The following is a 25,106-nucleotide window of genomic DNA, read 5'->3' on the forward strand; positions in this document are numbered from 1 at the left end:
TTTGAGGCATTTTGTATATCTGTTTCAGAGGTGTAAGCAATTTGAGTTCAGGAAAGGAGAACATATATTAAAAAAAAGAATATGTATTCTCTCTTTTATAGAAATATGAATAAACTCATTTCTGGCGACTGTAGATGGAAATCGAATTTCTCTAGTGAAGACGCTGAGCACAGATGTTCACAGAACAGGAAAAAAAGGATACGTAAAATACGTAAAATAATTCTGAAATGCTTAACTGGATGATCTTAGGGTTATTGTACAAGTGTGAGTTTGAGTTGTGTGACTGAATACAGAATATGAACTTTTCATGACTTAGTTGCTGATCAGAATCTGACCTTGGACAGAAACGAATGAAAATTATAATGATCTGATGTTTGTTTGTTGCTTAATATGAAATAAATGAGTAGTGTCAGTCTAAATCTGAGTGGATCACGATAAATGCTGTGATATTTTTAACTTCTATTGGCAGGTTAAGCAATGAAGCCAAACACTGAGTGGAGATTCGAAGCATCTTTTTCAGATGCAGTAGAGACCCAGATCAGAGAAACAGCACGGCAACAGGGAAGCAAGGGGGAATTTGTATTGCCTTTGGCCAACTGTACCAGTACTGTGACTAAACAGACTCTCAGAGAGGAGATTTTTCCAATATTCTGAATTTGGCACCTTTCCCTTGTATTAAAATTCACTCTAATTTTCAGGTGCGTCTTACTAGATAAACTAGATGTATCAAAAAAGAAAAAGAATTGTAGAGGAGTAATTATAATTAGGCTAGTTTTCTGTATTTTTTTATATTTGTAAGATGGGGCCTTGAAAGTATTTCAGACTCACTGTTTTTTAGAAGTCTTAATCTAAATACACTATGGAGATTGTTTTATAAAGAGATGAGTTCAGTAGGTCAAGTTGAACTATATTAAAGACAAACAATTTTGTTATAATTTGAATGTCTTTTAAACACAGATCAAGAAAACAACTAAAATAGCCATAGCAGCCTCAGTATCTGATCTTTATATTGTGCATTGCAGTATTTGAGAGAATTGTATAACCAAAAGCAAAACTAGATAATTCCATGTAAGTATTTGTCATATTATGAAAAAAAAAAAAACCCAGCAGTGTGTATTGTGGTAGGACTTTAACAGAGAATTCTGTGGGTCTCAGCACCTAATAATGATGATAGCAGCTTAGATGGCATTTCTTTAACATGGGGCAGGCACCAGAGCAGGCTCTTTCAAAGCCAGCCGCCCTTTTTTGGTGCATTAGTGTTAAAACTGTCCAGCTGTAGATATCTGAAATTTCCAAAGGGGCCAACTACTTGCTGGGATGGTGGATGTCAGCAGGAGTCTGCGTGTTCCACAGCTTTGAAAAAATGGGCAGGAGTTGTCCCAAGTGGGCTGTTCGACAGTGCCAGGGAAAGGCACTTTAGAAAATTTGACCCCATCTTAATTTAGTAGGTGAAAGAAGCAGGAGATGGTGAGGAGAAGGAGTATGAGTTGACTTTCTGCAGGCCATGGGGGGGTCAATGATGCAGGAGAGGCTGGCCTGCCTTGTGCAGCAAGGAGCCTGGGCCACCAGGGCTGTCCCAGGGAGCATTGCCTTCGGCCTCAAAAGGGTCAGGGTGTCACAGTGCAACAGGATGAAGGGCAGTTGTGATTCTTCCTTTTTATAATTTTGTTTCAGCCTTAATTTTGTTATACTTTGTCTTATGTCACTGTATAACTACAGTAAATGCTGTTAGAAACTTTTCTTTCTCTTTTATGCCCTGGGGATGTACCTCTGCAGTCTCTTTTGTTCCATTTGAGGAGGATGAGAGTCCTGTGAAGCTCATCAATCCTATGAGGGGGTCAAGTAAAGCAGGCTACTCTGTCACACCAGGGGCTGTGCATATGGCTTCCTTAGTAGTCCTGAAGGAATTAATCTGGGAATTAGACCTGGCAACCTGTGTGATAGCACTGTGCTAGGTTCTGTGTGGCCTTACATTTGTTTTCCTAAATGATAACATAGTTTTTATTACCATTGTTTTGTTTTCATTCTCATTAAATTCTCCCAAAGAATTGCATAGACACTGTTACCATCAGTCTTGTCACTGTAATATCAGTGGTAGCTGTAGGTAGATGTAGCTATGTGCCTGTAATCAAAATTTTAGGAAAGCATGGATAAATAGGAAGCTCAGGCAGAATTACTTAATGCAAAGGATAATAAACATATGGAATAAATTACCAGCAAGGAAAGGATAAATGACTTCAAGAGAAGCCTAGGTTTGTTTCTTGAGAAAGCGTGTTAGAGGTAGAGTGAAGAAAGGAAAAAGGTGTAAAGTCAGGTTTCTGTTAACAAAGGCTAGCATGTTAGGCTGAATATTTATTTCTTTTTTTTTTTTGATAACTCTTTGTGGATGGCTACATTTAATTCTCATGTGTATGTGTGTTAACATCATTAGCTCTGTAGATTTATATAGTTTTTTTTTTTTGAGAGGTCCTTAGAAATGTTAAAACATAAGGCAGTGTAAAACTTCTGGTTTTTGATACCAGTTTTGAAGGAATGATGTGACAGTGAAATATCTTGTGTAGATTAAATGAATTATGAAATGTAGCCTTTTCTGGTGTTAGTTTATAATTGACATAAGCAGCAGAAACTGCCTTCTACTGTAGTGGAAAGAATTTTTAATAGGTATTTGCACTGGGTCAACTATATCAATGCCAGTACAGTTCTGAAAAAAAAATCCTCCATGTAGTTAAGCTCTCTTAGTTATTTTCTCAAGGATTTTAGTCCATGAAACTTGCAAGTTTTTTGAGGCTGAATTGTCTCAGCACAAGAAAGCAAAACTAATTTTGAAACTGCTGCTGCGGGTAGCTTTTCGTTAAGTCTATTTTGTTGTAATATACCCCATGTTTTTGATGTGAATCTGTTCTCTGAGTTAAGTGTATAAAAGCAAAATTTTGGGTGATTTTGATGTGATTTCTAGCATCCAATTTGCTTCACTTATTTCAGTTGGGTTAGGGCCGGGTCAGTAAGTAAAACCTTCCTTCTATGGCAGGAGAGTCTCATGTGATTCTTGGTTTCACTAGGAATGCTTTACATAACTGCACTGGTTTTACACTTCATAGTGCAAAGCCTGATGTTTTCAAAGAGAGCGTAAGGTCGTAGTTAGACTTTTTCTTGTTTCATTATTTCAAATACAGAAAGAAATCCAGCTTTTTGAGTTTAAAAAATAAAGATTATACCAACATTGAAATGTGTAATAAAATGACTGCTACCTATTAAGGGATCTATTCTTCATTGAGAGTTTGCTATAGGAGTGTAATTTCTCTTTGAGTTAATAAAATAACTAGTAGAAGATGCACAGAATCTCTAGTAGTACCATCCTACCAGCTAACTAAACTTCCGTGCTCTAAATATTACTATTCTTTGGATTTTACTGTTAAAATTCCATTCAAAATATCTCAGATGTTTTAAAATACTCTTGTACATTTTAAAAAACAAATGTTCAAGCATCCATCTTTTACTTGAATACAAAAGTTATATGCCTGTGTATGTGATAAGGAATATGCTGTTAGGTGAATGAGCAGTAGGAAAACCACAACCGTTTCTGGATTAGAATTTTAATCTACTGCTTGTGTTGGTAGCATCTTTGGCATGCTAGCTGCTTTCCAAATATAGAACTATAGTTTCTGGCTAGAACTATCTGGAATTTTCTTACTGCAATTGAAAAATCCCCCTTCATTAGTTTGCAGTAACATACTGCATCTCTGAAGGATTTCTCAGGTCCACAGTTGAGTTTCTGTTCAAAATGAGTTGCATCTCTGCACTTCATTATGGACTGATGATTATGAAACGCACCTGCGTCACTCTAGACCTGAATTCAGATTGTTCCTCACATACCTGATTTGAATCCTTCAAATCAAGTTTCTCACCTCCCAGATGAATGCTTTAATAACCATACTTTGGCTCTTCCAAGATGGGTTTCTTTAAGTTCGCGCCTCAGGCTATTCCCTTTTAATTAACCAATTAAATGTTCAGTGGGTCAGAAAAAGTACGGACTCTCGACCCGGTGTCTGGGGCGCTCGAGTGTGACGTAAGAGGCTGGGTCCAGCTGGAGTCTGTTGCAGGGTCATATACCCTCCACTGTTAGGTATGATGCAGTGAGGGTATCTCTTCTTAACACTGTCTTGCTGTCTGTTTCTTTTGAAAAGTTGCAAAAGGTAGCAGGTTAGTCCTAACAAGAAGTAATTATGAAGTCTTCAGAGTATTTGTGGTATGGGAAAATTGTTCCCTACTCCACTCTATACCTTTCTCATAGAGTTCCCATTCTGATGATTATAAAAGTCAATTGGTGATGGGACACATCTTGATAATCCAAAGAAATTGTAACTTGAAAGGGAGTTTTGTTGCTATTGTTTCGTTCATTGAACAAAACTGATTAACTGAGTGCCAAGTGTGTAGCTTCTGGATGCACAGTGGGTGGAGGGTTAGGTCCTTCTGCAGCAAATGCCTTGGAACTGTGTCCTCTGTGTACCACACAGAGCTTGTGCATGGCACTCAGTCTAGTACTACTGTGAGGCTGCAGAGAAATACCATGTAAATGCCAACAAATGTCTAAGAGATGTCTAAGAGGGATATTGCACTGCTAATGCTCCTCCTCTTGTGAAGACGCTCATGGGAGATATAAAAGAACTGTTGAACAGGTAGATTTCTCTGTTAAAATTTCTTAAAAAGGAGAGAAAAATGTTTGAGTTGGTGGAAGGGGGATCCACAGAGGAAGGAAACCCTTCTTGGAGACAGAATTACTCATTTTGGTAGCTTCTGTCTCCTCTGTCTTTCATTCTTAACTTATCTGGCAGCACAACTCTGGCAGATCCCAGGCTGTATCGGTTCGTTCCCCGTCTGGCTGCTCTGCAACAGTGATGGATGGGAGCCAAGGGAATAAATATAGCTCTGAGTTCCAGTAGTAACCCCCTGCCAGGCTTCTCCACAGAAACCTGGGAGGTCACGGAGGGGAGAGGGAATGGGTGATACAGTTTGGACAGGCTCTCACTCCTCCAGCAGAGAGTATTTCTGCATCAGAGAGAAGGTGGAAAGGTGCTGCAGGAGCACTCTATTGCCTTCATTTCCACGCAGAACTGAAGAGGTCTGTAGATATACATCAAAAGCAGTTTCCATTGGCTGTGCAGTTTCCATGTGAGTTTATTAAATATGAACATCTTTTATATAAAGATAACTTCACCATTTTGTTATTTCCTTTACATATTTTACTCTGGTTAGAAAAATGAAATCAATCTAGTCAGCTTTTCATCAGTTTCTCTTTGGCTGTCATGCAGTTGCGCAATGCTGCAGTGTTTGGCTAGTAAAAATGTTTACAACGAAAAATTTGTTTTCAATGGGATTTTTAAAAAAATCATGGAAATATTTCTATTGGTCTTCAATTTTTGTGTAACTTTAATTTTTACAAACCTTAAACTGTGTGAGTGGTATCACTCTAATTTGTTCTTAAAATTATAATGTATTTTTTAAATATAGTTGAAAAGTATAGGTAAGATGCTACCCTCTGTTGTATAGTAGGAAGAATGCGAGCAAGAATATTTGTAGGAGCTGATTCAAAGTTGATGGAAATCCATGAGCACCTGGCAGTTGACTTTCAAGGGTTGGAGGTCAGACCCTTCACCTGTGTGTAAATATCTGTTGTAGCTAGATTGAGTAGTTGTTTTCTACTTGTCTGAGTTGTTCTCTGATCTAGCCATACTGTGAGGTTTCTTTCTGCAGCTGAGATGGTTTTGGGGATATGTCTGCAACCCTTTTACCTTTACTGCCACTGGCACCCACAGGAATTTTACATATGAAGAGTGTATAATATCAGGTCTTGGGTAGCTTAACCATAGTAAAATTTTGTCATTAAAATGTTGGTTAAGGGTTACTCTTTGAACGAAAACCCTTAGATACTTCAAAAAAAAAAAAAAAGGGTGTTTGTGATGAGTTTTTAGTTGAAATTATAATTATTTTGTTCTACAGTATAAATGGCACAGAGCTGTTTTGGGGATTCCTTGAATTTTTAGATATTGAAGGCTGCTTTAGTAATATACAGGCTGAGGAAGTTTGAGGAAGCATTGCATCTCTCCAGGGAGCTTCCCACAAGTAGTAACACTGGTCTTACACAAGCACCGAAAACTTCCTTTCCTGTCCTGTTTCCTCTGCTGCTTGAATTTTTGTCTTCAGTGTGCCACCATGAAACTACCATGTGGAAGAGAAATGAGTACCCTTTAGAAAGTAAAAGCCTTTCTGGTAGTGAATCATAAATTTCACAGGGCCCAAGCTTGCAAATACTACTTCAATTCTTTTATTATGAATATTCACCACTGAGTTCACTAACTGAAGATCTTAATGAATGTTTTAATCACCAAGTCCAAGCTGTCCGTGACTTAGTATCTTGTTTTTGGTTTTGAGATGGATTGTTCAAGTACAGCTTGCTTCTAGTTGAAGTCACCATTATACAATCAAAAAAAAAAAGTGTTTTATCAAAGCAATATTGCAGACTCTGTCAAACATCAGCTGTCGATTGGCTACTTCACACTTCAGGATACTAACATGATGTTGATGTCACACGTTTAACATTTTACTCAATGAAGTACAACTTTGACAGTTAATTTACATTCACCATTAAGTTAAACAAAAGTTGCATTTGATGAGATAACTCGTGTAATGGGAAAGAAATGAATTATCATGTAGGCTTTTTTTTCTGGGACATTGGGAAAAGTATTGCAATTTGTGATTTACGTTTTTAATAAAAACAGGTTAGAAAGTATTTACATGTGTATGTTCTGTAACATGGCAGTTTTCACTTTTGTGGCTACTATGAACATATAAAGGAGATTCGATGCCTCTGTAAAAGCAGTCTGGCTAGTGCATATTCTTCAGCTGCATAACGTTTGTTCGTGTGCCTCAATTCAGAACATACCATGTTTTTAATCAGACAGGGACTATTTTTCGGAGTATGCTTTGCTTTGAGGAGACTTTCTGTTGGGAGACTGAGCTTTTGAAGAAGTGTTTCATATATCTGAGTTAAGTAAAATACTACCTATCAGAGTGAAACATCCTCTTTTTATGATACTCCTTTACAAATACAGATTGACAAATAAGCACTCAGACAATTTTTATTGTTTTTGTTATGAAACTTGTTATATAACTTTTACTGATTATACTTTCTTTCTTGCTTTAATTATGTTTATTCTGGAACAATTTTTTTTTTTAAGGACATAGTTTTGTAGTTTCTAATTTGTTAATGAAAAGACCTTTGAATACCCCAGTTACTGTTTGCTCATTTTTTTTTTAAGTGCCTGTATTCTCCACCCTTCTCTCTGATGCTGGTGACAGAGCTGAATAAAACCAGACAAGCCAAAGAGAAGTTAAAGGAGAAGCTCTGTCTTTCAGTGTGCTTCCATCTAAACATTTCTGTACCAGAGCAAGAGTCTGACCACATTTTTTTTTCCTCAGGGTCTCTGTAGGTTGCTGCAGTGCTAGAAATATGTGTTGTTAGGAGAAAGTGGGTTGGCAGATAAAGTGAGGAGGAGTGTTCCACATGCCTTTTCAAGCTGGATTTGAAGACAACATTTCCTATCTTGTAATCTTCTCATTACTTGAAATATGAAATCACTTTTAAAAAGAGGAGGGGGGAGCGGGGTATTGTATTGAACTCTTTGCTTCTTCTGTGAGAGTGTGCATGTATGTTTGTGTTTTTAACACATTTGTTCAGAAAGCATTATCTCTGTAAAAATGAAGTTAGCCCTGTTAAATGAAATGTTCTGCTAGAGTTAGAAGCCATTTTTACCTTGTTCTGGATCCTAGGTGTTTCTTGGCTGTCTAATTGCAGAGTGTGGAATTTGGTCCCTTCGGTTACTTCCGTTTAGGGTTTGCCCCCTGTTGAGATCATTATTTAGTACTAGGACAGCTTTTGTATGTTGAGTAGGGACCATTTATTTGTATAGAAATAAGAGGACTTAACAGCAGTGCACAATCAATATGCAAAAGCCTACTAAGATAATTTGTATTTAAATGTGAACAACATTAATTCTAAACAATCTTCAGCCCTTATTTAGTCTAATCATTACTGGACATCTAGGTGAAGAAGGCTCTTCTAACTTATTAGTTTATTATCAACGATATTGCCAACACTTAAACCCTTCGATTAGGTAACCCAGTTACCTATTATTCTATTAGGGCTTGCTGCTGCTCCTGTTGAAGTCCATAGTTAAACACCTACTGACTGGGAACAGATGCCCCTATCCTTTTATGAACAGGTGTATGCAGAGTTGTGCTAGTGCACCAAGAAGATGTAAATAATAATTACTAAATTATATGTTAATATTTTATAGCATACTTGAATAAATTTCTTAAAACTGCATATTGTTGAAGATACATATAGAAGGAATAAAGTGCTTATCTTTGAAAGCGAAACTAATATGACAAGAATAAGTACACTTTAAATAGTCTCATTTTTATTATGTTTAATACTTTTCGTATTACGATTTAAATTCTTAATTTTTTTTAAGGAAGGCTGTATACTAGCAGAAGTTTCTGTAGCTTTTAGGAATTCTTCAATGTTTGGGAGGGGATTATATGTTTCTTAAGTTGTAAATAGTTTATGGTTCTTTATTATTTCATCAGTCCTGTTTCAGATTTTTTATAAACATGACATTTGCATACATGAAAAGGATATCAATTGAAATTGCTGATTGAAAAAGCTTACTGGTACAACATTTTGACTCTACTTGTACTACTTCACTTGATCTTATCCTGAGCACTTCTGTAGTAGCATTTGATCCTGAATTAGCATGGAACCTACATATGTACATACATACTAGTTCTGCTGAAGTTGAATGTAGGGTGTTAAAGCATGTATTTAACTTCTGTGCTGAACAAGATCCTCTGAAATTAGGAAAAGCCAGAGCAGTGGAAAACTGGTCATGATTCTGTTACTTTAGGAGTTAGGGTCTATATCACTGACTCTAGCTGTAATGGTGTTTAGAAAACCTGCAAAGAGCCATGTTACTTTATTTGGTCTCTGCTCCCATCAGTAATAGTGATGTGTGGTCTCATAATTCGTTCTTATGTTTGCTGGAATTTTAGTTCTTTTAAAAAAGTGGTTCAAAGAAAAACTCACTTTTTTGTTTTGGAATCAATTGTAGTCTGGAATCCAATTAAAAAGAATGATCTGCTGCATATATAAGCAAAACTAGAGTTCACGTAAATGTTAAGCTCCCATCATAGAACATTCCTTTGAAGAGCAAGAGAGCTCTTCTCCTTATCTTCATTCCTTCCATCCAGACCTGTCTTGGCTCCATTTCACCATCTCCTTTCCATAGCAAGACCACTTCAGACATCAGCAACTTGTCCTTCCAAAACAACGGGGCTATTCTCCTCAGCCATGACCTGTCTTGGCTCAGAGGTTAACAAAACTGAGCCTCTGAAGCAGTTCCCATGATAGCCTGACTGCCTCCTTACTGATAACAGAAGGAAAAGGTGTGGGAGGCAGAGGACTTTTAAGAACTTTTATGCCCCCATGCATAGGTAGTGATAGACATGACAATTAGTATAGTGGGTGGCCAGGATCTAGCAGAAGTTGGAGTAGAGGTGTTCACTTCCGCTTCAATGAGGTGGAATATTAGAGCAAGAGCTGCAGAAGGTGAAAGCTCTAACTCGGAAGCCCAAGTGAGGAAGAAAAAGGTGGAGAAAGGATGGGAGAAAAAGTGGTTTACTGTATACCAGGAGAATGCTAGCCTCTGTATGTTCAGATGTGAGCAGTTGACAGCCATAAAATGGCTCTTACACTCTCAAAAGTTGTTCTAAACTAGTATTTGCTATTTTAGTTTTCTTTGCAGACCTTGATATCAAAATCACTGCACTTTCCTTTCTTGTTGAAACTCATAGTAAAATAAAAAAGAACTATAACAAATATTTTTTTAAAAAATAAGCCTAACAATGAAAAACTAACATGCTGAAAATTCTAGGTAAGGAGATAAATAAGGTGCCATGTCATTCTGCCACCAATGGCTAAGAGCCCTCTTTTGTCTAAAACCAGATTATGTTCTTCATCTCTCTAATGGTGTTATTAGCAAATTCATATTGGAAGCCAGGACCTAATTTGTGATGTTGTTTCTCCTTTGGGGCTGATGTTGAAGCACAGGCACAATATAAAACTTCAGAAAGAAGGCAAATACCAGCTAGTTTTAGCCCAGGATTAGCAGTTAGGACTCTTGAGTGTCATATGAACATTGATTATTTGTCAGATAATGCAATTACATTTAATGGAGGGCACCGCTTGGAAGTTGCATAGTTTAACTAGCACGTTCCCTTTTATGCACTACACCATGTTCGTGGACACAGTGGAAACGGGACTGACATTTGACACTCAGTTGCGTTAATACTTTTCCAAAGCAGGTACGTATCGCAACACTGACAAAACCCATAAAACGCCTGTTCTGCACTCTTTGCTACTAAGTCTTGTTTATGCCCTCACTGAGAGGCGAAGGTTGCAGAAGAGAGTGGTGTTAGAGGATGGTGTCACCCGTTGTGTGTCTGTCAGTGAGCTGACAGACTTGCTATTGACTGTGACATGTCACTTACATGAAGCCATGCAGTGCTACTGCAGCTTGGGGCACAGCATAACTTATGCAGCAAATTGAAGTCTGTTTTCATCTGTGTGACAGACCCACTGAAAGAAGCTGGAACCCTGAGCCTCGAAACTCAGGGTTTCCCTCCTCATAAAAAGGAAAGAAAAGAAAGATGTGCCTAAAATACATTAAAATAAATCAGAAAAGCAGCCTGCCCCTGTCCTTAGCTGAACCCTGGTAATAAATGGGGGGGACTAGAATGACTTGTTACTGAGATGCGTAAGAAACCATTAAGTAAAATCCTTAATTCTGTTTTCCCGCCTGGCTAACAAGAAATCTTGACTCCATTCAGTCAAGGAAAACTTTCCTATAGAGTTCACTGGAACCAAGACTTCATCTTCAGAATGGAGGTGAAGAATTGTCGGCTTTGCTCCCTGCATTGGCTGCATGCTGATTCACAAAGCATTCTTCGTAGACATAGCATCAGTAGTTCTTGTGACTTCCTGCGAAAAAGCTCCGTATGCCAAAACAAACAAACAAAGAAACAAACAAAGAAACAAACAAACTAACAAAAAAACCAACCCCAAAGGCTGGTAGCTTTTTGCTTCAGTGGCACAACCCTAGAGAATCCAAATATCTTCTCTGTGTCAGAAAAAGGCCTCTGAATTTCTTGTTATCAGGCAAGCCCAAGTACCCTGCCCTCAGACACTTCTGGGGCAACTCTGATATCAGTTCTGGTTTGAGCATACTTAGTTTTTTATATTGGGATTCGCATGTAGATAGAACGATTCCAGGCTGTTCACTGTAGGAATTGGAGAAATTTATAGAAGATGTCATAGTAGCTAAATGCTCTCTTATGACCGTGAGAATCCTAATGTAAATGCTCCTTCATGTAGAAATGCAAGTTTCTTTAGGCATCTGAACTTAGTTTATTGAGGACAATGCAATGTTTGGGCCAGGCTTATTTTAGGTTTTGAGTACTGGAGGGATAACCTTGGATTGAGAGGTACTGAAGCTTCCCAAGGTGTATTTGCACTTTTCAACCTGAAAGGATGGAAGACTTCTGAGACTGTGACTCAGTTTCTGCTATCGAGGACTACAGTCGTTCAGGAAGGGCTGAACTACGTGTGGAATATAAGCCCTTTCTCTGACCCTTTGTTAGAAAAAACCCAGACCCTGAGGGATTCACTTGAAGCTGAGCTTCCAAAACTGTCCTGAGAGAATGTCAGCTGGAAGTACTCGGTGGGTTCCAGCTGGCAGCTGGGTTTTGAATCTGAACAAGGGATAATAGTTTACTGGTTCCTTGGACTATAGATGGTACAGCCTGAAGGAGTAAACTTGAAAGTTTCAATGCAGCTTCTCTCCAATGTGCCTCTAGGATCTGACATCTGTAAGACTAGAAAGAATGCTTCCTTTCTTAATGGTGAATTAAGCAGCACAGGTTCAAAAACCAATTCTGTAAAAATATTTAGAGACTTTTCTGTATGAAAATTCTGTACCAGAGAATTCTGGTAATTACATGTGTGGCTTTGAAATCCTGAGTAGGAAGTCCAGCTTGGGCAAAACGTGAGGATGAACACTGTTCTGGACTATACAGATAATTCACATTTTCATAGGACTGTATAATTAGTATGGGATTAATCTTGAACTTGACTAATGAAAGTGTTTGCACCTGGTTCAGATTCCACTGGAAGTTTTACTCCGTCAAAGGTACTTATGTCTGGATGCTTTCTACTTCAGAAACCTCACCCTCTTCTTGTGCTCTTGGGCTTAGTTGTGGTGAAGAGCTGAAAACATGAGCTCGTCACAGTTTTGAAGAAAGTAGACTATGCCTAAATACAAATGTCTCTGTGATGGCTGCTCCAGTGTGCAGTCTTGCGTGGTTGTTTGAAAATGTTTTTGAATCTGATAGCTGAATCATTGCCTCAGACTTTGTAAGCCATAGCTGAAGTTCTCTATATGTTTTGTAGCTAACACTATAGCTTTACACCTTTATTTTTAATCTCTGCCTGCATTCCTCTGGTAGCTACTATGATGACAGATAAATTGAATGTTGATTCCATGAAAGGAAGTTGTCCTGTCGTGAAAAGATTCTAAAATCACGTATTTCATCAGTGCAACCTGATGGAGCACCATACACGTACAAATGAAAATGTGCTCTTCTCAGCTGTCAGTGCAGTACGCTGAAAAATGAGCATATGAAGGCAATTTGAGTGTTGAACCTTTTTTAATTCAACACATCATTTGGTTGCAAAATAGTTAAGTAAATTGTATTAAGTAATTGTAAACATTCCAAATAGTCATCCAAAACAAATCATATTTTGCATAATTGTAACATAGGAACAAAATATTAAAATATAAATCAAGGAGGAGAGTAAAAAAAATTAGTAAAGGATGACAGTACACTTAAAGTTGTTCAATTACTTGACAGAATTTTTGTGTCTAAGATAATCATGAAATTCCAGAAACTGTAAGTTAAAAATACCTAATATATTTTGTTACTATATCACTTCGAATATTTATTTTCTGAAACTTGAAAGCTGTATGCAGTATGACATTTGCAGTGCAAAAGGCTTTTCATTCTGCAAAGTGCCTAGAACTTCATTATGTGATCAGTTACATAAATAGGCTTATTGTTTAGAAAGTGTTTAAAATGAAGTCTGTCCTTTAGCCATTTCTTTCTCTTATTAAATTTTTAAAGACACATATTTCAAAACCAAACATACCAATTCCAAAGGGGTCTAATTTTCTGCTCTTTCTCCCCAAACGTACAGTATGTTCTAACAGTTCAGACGCCAGTTAGACTAGTGGGGAGTCTTTCATTAGAAAGCACACTGTAGCAAAGCATGTGTTTTTTGTTAAGAAACAGTGAATGATATAATAATTGTAAAGGACATCTACAGTATAATGACAGTTATGTGTTTTTCAAAAGAAACTGCAAACAATAGGTAGAAGAAAATAAAATCAATAAAAAGACATTGTATGAATATATCTGGTCCATTAGTTACAGAGAAATCTATTCTGTTCAATCTGAAATAGCATTCAGCTTATGAGGTAGATAAATAAAAATGTTAGGTCCCAGCTATGTAGTCCTTTCTCCTTTTGAGCTTAATAGCAACTTTGGATGAAATGGGACATCACGATTAAAGCCTAAATTAATCATTGTGCAGCATGATTTTCATCACCCTCACTTTCAAATAGGTTATTTCCACTGAGTAAAATCCTTGAAGAGTGTTTTGATCGTATGCTTAGCTACAGTTCCTGTGCATTGTAATAGAAGAAAGTTAAAAGTAAAGCATTTTTTGGTTATGAAATGGGAGTGTGTGTGCACTTGTTAAGTTTTGTACCTGAAAAAATGCACCAGAAATTTGCTTATTTCACTCCATTTAACCTTATTTTCTTCTATTAAAAATATTATGAAGTTTGGAAGAAAAAGTATTGTGCGAGATTGCATGTCTGCTTCTCCCAGTCCCTAAAATTTGCAAGGGACAACTGATTTCCTCCCTAGGATTTCTGATCCCTGGGTGTCAATTGTTGGTAGATTAAGGTCAATGATAGCACTTATTCAGTACTTTTATTGACTTGGATCATGTGATAGGGTGATTGATTTAAGCACAGGATTGCTAATTTTCTATTGTAGCAGTTTTTTCTATAAAGGCAGGTTTTACATTAGCAGGAGTTATTTGTACTGTATTTAAAAGCAATTTGTTTTTTCCCGTACAGGTATCGTGCTATTGCGTATATTCAGAATTGCGTATTTCACTCGTGGGCGAATGTTTTTGCCAATGTCAGATGTACCCTTTGTTTCCAGAGATCTTTGGATAGGCTGAGATTTCAAATAGCAGATAATAACATGCAGTGTGTATTATTGATGTTGTCTTAATTGTCTTATTGACAACTCACTTGCAGTTGAAGAGGCATGCTAATATCAGACATTTTATGAGATTGCATTTATTTTCATGACTGGAAGCTATAGCTACAGGATGGTTTAAAAAGCGCACAACTATTATTTATTAAAACATGCGTAATTTTTTATGTATTTTTAAATGTATTTTTTCCCGCATTTTTAAATATATTTTTTTATGCATTACCACTGTTTGGTTTTGTTAGTCCAGTCTCCCTGCTTTTAATTTTCCTGTGTTAGTTCCTAAGCTACTTATTGATATTTAGTTTGGAATTTACTCCAAAACAAAGCACCATGTTTTGCCATTATTTGGAAGAAAATAGCTTGTAGGATGAATATTACAAGCCTGGAATATATGGGAATATGCTCATATAAAGGGGAAGAACAAGTTATTTCCCTCGCTACTAGAAGGAAGGAGGGGTACAGAAGCAGGCATAAATTTCATACAGCTTAACATGATAAAATGGTTGAGAATATATTAATTGTTATTCATTTCTGTTTCTTTTTTCTTTTTCTTTTTTTTTTTTTTTTTTTTTTTTTTTTTTGGAGTAGGTTCATTAAGATGTTGGAATAGTTTAGTTACTGTTGGTCTCTTCTAAAGACCTGTGAATTAACTTGTGACATTGTTAAAATTTCAAATCAATAAAAATAAAACTACAATATGTATCAGCATGAGCTGACAGATGTAGACAAGCACTAAGGAAAATCTCTTGCTGAGAATGATTGTAGCCTGAAGTATTCTGTATATGAATGATCTAAGCATATTTTAGTTTTCTCCTTCAGAAAACCTCCAGTTTGGACATATGGGCCTCTTCACATGTCTGTCAGTGTGAAAGGACCAATTGGTGATGTTGCATTTGTCAACATTGTCTTCTGGATGCTTCCTCCCCCCCTTTTTTTTTCCTAAGGACTACATCAGGGACTGACTGTTTGCATTCCTATTTGAAATGTGAACTAATATGTTCCAGTATCACTGTGAATAACGTAAAGACAGAACTTCATGTAAATTCTGCACTTCTCTCTCGCCCCTTCTTTTTCCAGTAATGTTACTGGTGTGTTTTGGCTTGGGAATATTCAAAGCAAGGAGATATTCTTCAGATTCCCATTCTTCTCCTTTTCCTAGGGTAACTAATCTCTAAGGTATCTTGGAGAAACGTGGGTTTCTACTCAGAAGGTAAATAATTCAGTCCCCTTCACTGGTACTTTGGTATTTTCCTTCAGATTTTTTTCTGAGCTAATGAAGTGATTATAAGAAACTATAAACCCATTCTGCAAAATACTTTTAAAAATTGGCAATTATTCCTTTCTGTCTTCAAACTCACTTCAGCACGTTCTGCATTGCTTTTGCAATTAAGCTTTTTCATGTATGTTCTTGAGACCAAAGAACTTGTGCTTCTCTTTTCTAAATGGGCCTTTCTAATCAGACGCTCTATTAAGGATCTTAGTGACCTTTGAAAATTTTGTCAAATTTACACCATATCCATTTCACCTTTGTAAACCAGGCCACGATCTGACTCCTGGTATTTCTCATTAGGGGTCAAACAAAGAAGGTTTATATTATATATAGAAGTACACTGTTGAATTGTTTCTATATGCCAGAATGCTCTTTTAGATCAGTAATACAGAATTTGCCCCCCAAATCTATTTAAGTGTCCTACTGGTGCCATCTGACTCTAAGGGATCTTACTGTAAAGCTGTTGGCATTACCTTTCTGGTTTTGTACCACTATTTCTTCCCTGTCTTTTTAGCAGAGGAAAAAGAGGCACTGATGGGGGAAAGAGAGAATGGCTAAGGTGTCCTATAAATCCTAGATGCAAATCTGGGCCCATAGCATCCACAAAAGTAGTTTTTCAGTATGCAGTAGTGTTGAACAGCTCAGAAGTGACCTCTGCATGCCATTATCCTGCACTGGAAGTGTGCAGATTGGCCATATCTGAGGATCTTGTGCTTGATTTCTAAAATAGATCAAGTAGTATATGCCTGGAGCAAAAGGTGTCCATCTGTGAAATATGAGCTTGAATGACCATAATATCAGGAAAAAATGGATGACACCTGAAAATTAAACTTGTTGATGGAGTGCTGGACAGAGCTTTGCTCCCAATTCTTTTATTGACTTTCAACCTGACCTTGGGAAATTCATTAGAAGCCTGATTTTTGCAGGTGCTGAACACCTGTTGCTACTAATGAGTCCTGTGGGTACAATGGGGGCAGTTATCACCTCTGAAGATCAAGCTGTCAATCTTCCAGTGCTTGCATCTCTGCAAAGCAGGTAAAATGATTTTTCACTACCTTTGGAAAACATGATATATATTGATAAAAAGAATTAAAACATGCCTTTGCTTTAATAATTTTCTTAGGAAAATTGGAAAGGACCTGGTCAGGCTGATTTGATGTAGATGGAGGAGTGTCTTGTCATACTCTTACAGAGGGTACTTTGGACCATAAGAAATGCCCCTGAATCAGACTGGTGGTCCATTTAATCCAATGTTCTATCAGATGCCGACAACAGGAGGTGCTGTTTAGAGGAGCCAAGTGAGCTTGGTTTCTGTGGTACTGACCCATACCCACAGTTGTTTTACAGATGTTGGAGGGTACATCCTGATTCTTTTAGTATCCACTTACAATTTTTCCATCTGCAAATTTGTCCAGTCTTTTTCAGAACCTGCTGAATTATCTTTTTTTCATAGCCACTCATGAGCTAAAGAACTTACTGCCACAGGAGGCTACAGATAAAAGATATTTCCATTATCTTGTGGATTAGCTGCCACCCTATCTCCTCCATCATTTTATTTGTCCTTTTTGTACCTCTTCTAACTTTGCTACGTTGTTCTGGAAAGGCAGGGGCCAGAACTGTGCACAGTATTCAAGATGGGGGTGCAATAAGGCTTTCTGTTGTGGCAAAATGATGCCATCTGTCTTGTTATCAGTACCCTTCTAAATGATGCCCAATGCTTTGGGTTTTTTTGGCTGTCACCACACGCTGAACTGATGATTTCAGAGGACTGTCATTTCCAAGATCTCTGCTGCATTTTAACTGTCACTTTTAAATTCAGTGTTGTTCTAGGTTGTTGTCTAGATTGCTTTTCCTGGATTGATTTCCTCACTTTTTTCTATGTTGATGCTCATCTGCCACCTTTTTGCCCACTCAGTCTGGTTGTGCCTAAGGACAGATTCCTCACACCATGTTTTCCCTGCACCCATAGCCTTGTCTTTAAACAGAATAGCTCAGCCAGTGGTCATTCCAAAACCAAGTAGTTTGTTTTCTTTACCCTTTAGGAGTTTGATTCAATTTCAACCTCTTTACTCACCGAACCTGTGCAGCAGAAGATGCTTTCTGATACCACCCCCCCTCAGTTTTGCTCTTCAAAATACTCCTGTCACCTGGTTAATTATCCTGATTTTGAAAAAGTAGGCAGTAGGTGACTTAGGCCTTTAGTGCAACTTCACTTTGTATAATATTTCTAGAGAGTATACTTGAGGTTATCCAGAAGGCTTGATGCTGGATCCTTCTGGTGAAGTGCTTTAGCTGTTAAGCAAGAGCTTTGAATTATTTTAATGGTTCTTTCTTTACTAGTCCTAAAAACTGTATTCAAACAGGTGCAAAATTTGCCGGTATCTCCAAACACCAGAATCAAGTTGCATGATCTTCTGGTTTTGTCTGTTTCTTTCTCTCTTCGGACAACCGTGCTCCTCGGTAGCAAGTATTTGATTCATAAGCAGCTGTATGTTGAAGCAGTTGCTTTGGTAAAGAGCCAGTTGTGTTGCTGTCTGTTCAAGACCCAAAATTCTTAGATAGCAGTTACTGGGAAAATGATGTCTTGCAGGGAAACATATTAGGCAATCAGATAGGAATTGTTAAAAGTGGGTTTTGCTCCAGCAGTAAATGTTGATGGCTCTCTATTTGAGTTGCTCTTGTGACATAGGAGTTAACACTGTTTTTTAAAGACTGTGACCTATTGGCAAAAAAGCTCTCTTGCAATATTCTCTGTGCTAGGAAATAGTGAGAGGGGAGAGTCAATAATACCTGCCAGGACCAGTGGAGCACAACATGCTCTGGTTACATCACCTTCTATTTGTGAATTGTTACCTTGGTTGACATGGATAAGTGAAGTAGCACCCTCCAGTGCTGAAACCTTTAGTGCCTATAACTTGAATGAAAAGACTGAATGCTATAGCTGTTAGAGCCTGTTAGAGTTGTATCCTGGTAGCTAGCAAACAGTGGGTTAAACTTCTGTGTATCTAGGAGATCTTAGGGGGAGATTGCATCTGTCCCTTTAAAACCATTTTCTGGTTTATTTATGTTGCAGAAGCAGCTTGAAGAAATCAAAGTATAGGCATGTTTTAGGTAAATCAGAATTAAATGCTCTGAATATTCTAGGTGAAGTTTCCACATCATTTGTAAGAGCCATCCACAGGAATCATTCACGTTCCCTCCTGAAACTGGGTTGCCTTGCCCAATTCCATTTACCACATTTTCTATCTGCATCCTTTTGCTCTCATTATGTTAGTATAATTTTTTTAATTTATTAAGAAAACTGGTAGAAAAAAAGATGAGAGTTTCAAAATTGCCTTGGAAGCAAGAGATGCTCTAAGTTCTCTCTCCCTCTCTCTCTTTCTCTCTCTCTCTCATGTTGTTCTTCTACAGCTATCCTTTCAGGATATCCTCCTCCTCTTCAAACTAGAACATTTGGGCTTGTAGTTCCTTAAAAGAATAAGATTGTGTTTGCAGTCCAAGGCTAATGTAGCATCCACAAAATCACCAGCGTTTCTCTGATATTATCATCAGTAGATTCAGACTGTTATGGGATAGGTAGTTTAAAGTATATTTAATGGTGTTGGGATAAAAGATACTTAATATAATTTTCCCGGTAACGGCTTTATGGTTATCTAAAGAAAAGGTCTGGCAATCAAATTTTTAAATCAGGTAGCCCAGCACAGTGGGAAGCAAGGATTTTTGGTCCATGAACTCTATATGCATCCCTTGATGGTTGTGAGAACTGACTGGCAGATTTAAAGGTAGGAGCTTTACTGTGCTTAAGCTGCAGCTACTGCTGTCTTCTGGGTATTTGGTAGCATTCTAGAGAACTGATTTCATCCACCATGGGGATCAAGGACCGTGGCCTGGGAGTTAGGCAGAATGGAGATAAGGATAAAGTTGAAATGTGAATAAAGTGGGAAATTTAGAGATACAGGTTGTGAATGGGAATGGAGCAATGGCAAAGAGTGTGAAGGTGGCAAGAGTGTTTCCCTGGCGGACTGGGGAAGCAGAGTGTTTGACATTCTAGGGTGGAAGTATGTGGCTGACAAGAGTGTTAGGTTCAGCCTCATTTTGAGAAATCAAGGATACCCACTCTGTTGAACTTTCCTGCTGTAATTAGGAGTGTCAGACTGTGACCTTTAGTGTTCTGAGAGAAGGAAATACTGTTACCTTCAGGAATTTCCCTACTTTGAAGCAGAACAGAATTCACCGCTATCTTCTGGAATTATCCTAGTCGTTAGAGACTGAGAACCTCCTCATAATTTACTGCTCTGGGATGCTGGTTCCTTAGCAGCTTTAGTGGTTGTTTCAAAGGTTAGACAAATGGGTGACCTTTTGGAGATTATCATGTTATCATATAGACCAACTGACTCTAGTAAATGTGCAAGATTGATCTTCATTTAGGTATCTTTGTGCAGGATTAAATTGAATGAGTCTCTAGTACATAGATTTGGCATTGCATTTGCCAAAGACGACTCCTATTTGGTGTGTCGTATTCTTGGAAGAATAATCTGGAGAGACATAAGAATTGAGTTCCTGAGCCTGTGCCTGTTGTTGAACTTCCTAACAAAAAGTAAGTGTTTGGCCTTTACAGGAATCATATTGTGGATGTTTCAGATTTAACCTCCAAAATTGTGAGCTTTTGGATATTAATAGTTAAAGAATTAAGAATTTCCATAGTGGAAAGTGATGTTCCAGTACTGAAACACAAACAGGCATGCACACACACACACATGCACACACACACAGAGCTAATTAATAGATTAAAATTCATCTCTGATAAAACTGGAAAATACGCACTGCAGAAGGTAGACTAGCATGTCTTCAAAGGTTGGTTAGGTCTTACGGTGAGACAGAGAAAATTAATGCACATGAATGACAGTTGTTCCTGAGAGAGTCATCAGATGCAACTGTGGAAAGTTGCTTTGCCTTGAATCTCACTTAAGAAAGTTGTTGATAAATGTTTGATAGAACAAGATGGACAATTGCCCCAGGTAGGTCTGAAGTTTGATGTCTACCCCAAATAGTTGCAAGAAGCAGTTCTCCCCAATGTCAGTTAGATTTAGTTTCCTTGCAGGATGACACTGGAATGGCTGAATCTGATTTCTTTGTCTTGCAGCTTTTTTACTTTGTTAGTAGATTTGCGGAGATTAGGAATGCAGGACACAACACCACTAGGTACAAAGTTTGTATCAAATAAAAGGATTCAATTTTCTGCCAAGTTGGGGTTTAACCTCTCCTAGATCCTGAGTTGTGCATAATTAATGTATTTTCAATATCTTTCGGCATTTGACTTTCAGAATTCTCTCTCAGAATTAATCTTAAAGATGTTTCAGTATTCTGCCTTCAGGAAGACAACTTGCTTTTAGCTCATGCCATAATTTTTGGTTTCGGTTTTTGGATGTCATGTATCACTCTGATTAAATGTCTTTTTCTTGCAGAAGGCTATTCTCATAGGAAAAAAAATCAAGCTATTATCTAAAAAATGTGTGGCAGTTAATGCTAGCATGGGCTAGTATATTTTTAATGGCAGTAATCTCTTCCATTTTGCTGCATGTGAGCAAAACCTCTTGCCTGCTTTATATCATCAAAGAGCTTGTCCAGATCTGGTGGTTTTAGGTTGGGTAACGTTATGATAGACGAGTTGACAGTTCATTAAACCAAAGATTTTTTCCATCCACAGTAGTCTGTCTTCTTTATCTTTACTATTATTAAAGTCTGTGCAGTAGTATCTGTAAATAAGACATGCCTTTCCTCTCCACTAGCGTTGACGACTAATGGTGGATGCCTACTAACAGAAATAAAGCTAGAGTCCTGCTGAGCTAACTTTTAATTCAACACAGTGCGTGTAAGTACACTAGTGCCATTGTGAAAGAATGGCTTTCTTCCATTAAAGCAATATTGCTGTCCCTGATACTCTTGCTTGTCAAATATACTGAGATACAAAACATTTTTGTTTGTCTTAGTAGCATTTCAGGAACCAACTGGTAGTAAGTACTAGGTATGACCTGTGCAGTTTTACATGCAGTAGCTAACTTCTAGCTTGTTGAGCCACTGTGATGTTTGGGATGTACATTCTTTGAAGATTACTTCTGAAGAAAGGCGTCCAAATTTTTAATTCGAGATTCTGTCTATTCCTGTGGTGTTTACATTCCAGTATGGCAGAAGATCACTGGAAAAAGAAAAGATGAAAATGCACTTAAAAAAGGGTTTTTTCAAAACAGATCTCTTTCAAAGAATCACAGTTGTCCACCTCCTCCTCTCTGGTAAAGACTGAGATTAATGTTTTGTGTGGGAAAGAGTATACATTAGTGAGTAACTTAAGTTTGCCACAGTCCTACTTGTTACAGAGCCATATAGAAGGAAGTGCTGGGCAGCATGTTAGAGGCAGCCTCTTCTGCTGCTGAAGCTATGTCACTGAATATTAACACAGCTGCAAAGTTAGTTGTTTCTGGTTTTCTGTGTTATCTCAGTGCTTTTGTTTTTACTTGCTACTTAAAAACTACAGCCTAATCATCTTCCAGAGTACTTCTTTCTTCTTCTTTTTTCTTTTTTTAATAGTTTCAATGATATAATAAAAGGATCAAATATTTAAAATTGCTCGTGTGTTACTTTAATAAATGCGTTTGTAGGAGAATGGGAATAGTTACTGTGCGGCTTTCTTTTAGCATAGACTCTTCCAGTTGTTTAGTTTTGAATTCACTCTACTTAAAATATGCAGCATATTTGTGTGTGTGTGTGTGTGAGTATGGCGTTCGTTAAAGGGACTAATAACAAAGGCTGAAGCCTGGCACAGCGCGGATGTTACGGCAGCTTTCCCACGCGCCGTTCTGCCGGTGCCCCTCAGTTCTGACCTGCGGTAATGCTCTCGCTATTCTGGTCCTGGACCTTGCCTGAACAGCAACTGCAAACTCTGTCAAAACATGTGTGTCGTTCTGTGATATAGACAAATGAGATACTCAAACTCATTTTTACTTCTGACCTTAGAATGAGAGGTAGGTATTTTTATAAACAAATTGAGAAGTAATTTTTTAATAAACCAGGGGCAATGCCTATGAACAGCAGCAGTAAAAAGAAGCTGATGAACAGTTTCAAAATGCAGCAAAACTCCTTATTTATATAGCAAAGTAATGATTTAGAATATTTGTATTCTGATTTAATTATTTTATCTTTCAGAAAATTTAAACAATTCTGGTATAACGGGAATGCTCTAAGTCTCTATGTTTCTAGCAAATATGGAAGTCTGATTTTTTTTTCACATGATAGTTTAGCATAATAAAGGTGGCATCAAGCACTCAGCCATCACTGTAATATAACAGAAGGAATGAAAGGACCAATTTCTTGAAAGGACTTGTGTCCCTAGAATTATAAGGAATTTCTGGAGAATGTTAATAATTTAAGGTAAGTTTAGCAACTATTTAGCAAGCTGTCAGCAACATGTGGTATGTAAACTCCGGTGGAAAGCATTGCTTTAGATGCAGACAATGCAAATAAGCAAACTAGATTCACCTACACATATGCAAATGCTAAATCCTAGTAAAAGGTAAATTTTAAGGTAAAAAATAGTCTTTCTGCAACCCCTGGCACCTATGTAACACTGTCTCTGTCCTTTAAAACAGTTATATGAAGGAGCAGTTTAACCAAAATTGAAAAAAGGGGGCATGTAGCCTTTCAGGCTACGATGATTAGTATTAAGATGAGTTGCACTTTAGCTAGGCTGAAACTTGTTCGTAACAGAATGTTAAATACTTACTGAAAAGAAAGATTATGTCTATCTAGTTACACCATTCCTTGATATATGCACCATGTCAGAGTGCCATTGTCTCCTGGGTAAAGACTGAGAGTTCAAATACCCACTATCTCTCCCCTGGTGCTCCAAATGCTCTGCTTTGAAGTTTTTATAATCCATCTGTCATCTTCTAGCAGGGAGGGCACATGTTCTGTACCACTCAATTATAGAATTCTCTTTTGCCAGCTACAATGAGACAGGAAAGAATGTTATGGGTGGTTGAGAGAAACTGTCAGATATACTAAATTCCTAGGATTCATATGGATGATGTTATTCCAGTGTAGGAACACAGCATGTGTTATTGTTAAAATGTATTAAGAATACATTGTGTATTGTACAGTTTCAGCATTTTGATATCCACATAGTTTTGTTAATATTTGATTTTTATTTTAAAAATTGAAACAGCCAAACAGTCTGAGGTTTGATCATGTCATTAGTTTCAGCCAGCAAAAAATAACCAAATATGCATAGATTTTTAGAATATCAGAAATTATTGTGGTTTCTGTTACAACAGTAAAATGAAAAAAAAAAGTATTGTTTTTGTGTAAGGGCTGTGGAACAGTGGAAGTGTTTATAGACCGGTAATATTTGCCATACCAATTGTTTGTATTATGATATGAACTGAAGGCCTGAAAATTATATGTAGTACCATCTGGTGAAAACAGAAGTAGCATTTCATTATGTGGTGCATATAAACAATGGAAGCAGTGTATTCTGAAAGTATAGTTAATATTTTGCTTAAAGAAATCTACCTTATAGAGACCTAGCTTGTTTGATAGCATGCTGGCTTTTCATGTACTTAGTCGCTAGGGTGATTTAATTTGTTGTCTTATGTGAAATGAGTGTGATGATCTCAGCTAAGTCTCTGCTGGATATTAGTTCCTGGTGTAAGACATCCCACATAGTTTTACAGAGACTAGCATAATTTGAAAATTGTGTGTTTTGCTCCGAATGGGGTCAGTATGTTCTGTAATTGAAGTTATTGGAATATATAGTTTTTCAGGGCCACTCTATCATAACAGTGCCTGGAAATGTTATTTTTTACATAAATGCATGGCTAGTATGCGTCAAGTACCCACCTTCAAGTTCGGTCTTAAATATGCACCTTTACGAGATGTTTTTAAAACTCCTTAAAATGAACGAGAGGACTTAGGATTCTTCAGACAGTGCAGACCACTTTGTGAGCCGAAATCTAACAAATATATTTTGAGCAGTTGTCAAGACGACCTCTTGTTCAGACTGCGTCTGCAGTATAAATACATCCTTTCCTTCCAAAGAGACAGGAATCCTACCGTTTCTGGAACCTGGCAAGTGATCATGACTTTTTATTTAGTGCCCTAAAACCAACTTGTTGTAGACTAGATTGCTGCACCCCACTGTGGGTCCTATTTATCCACTTGGATCTAACTAATGTTTGTGTCTCTTACTTCTTCCCACCATGTCTTACTACCTGCTTCCTGATGATGTGGCAAATGCAGATTTCTAGAATTAGACTCTGCTTTTGTTGGCCACTGTTGTCACTGAAAGTGTCCACGAGTGTCCCAAGGGGAGATGGCCACAAAG

This window comes from Rhea pennata, chromosome 13 (genome assembly GCF_028389875.1).
Source record: "Rhea pennata isolate bPtePen1 chromosome 13, bPtePen1.pri, whole genome shotgun sequence".
Taxonomy (NCBI): Eukaryota; Metazoa; Chordata; class Aves; order Rheiformes; family Rheidae; genus Rhea; species Rhea pennata.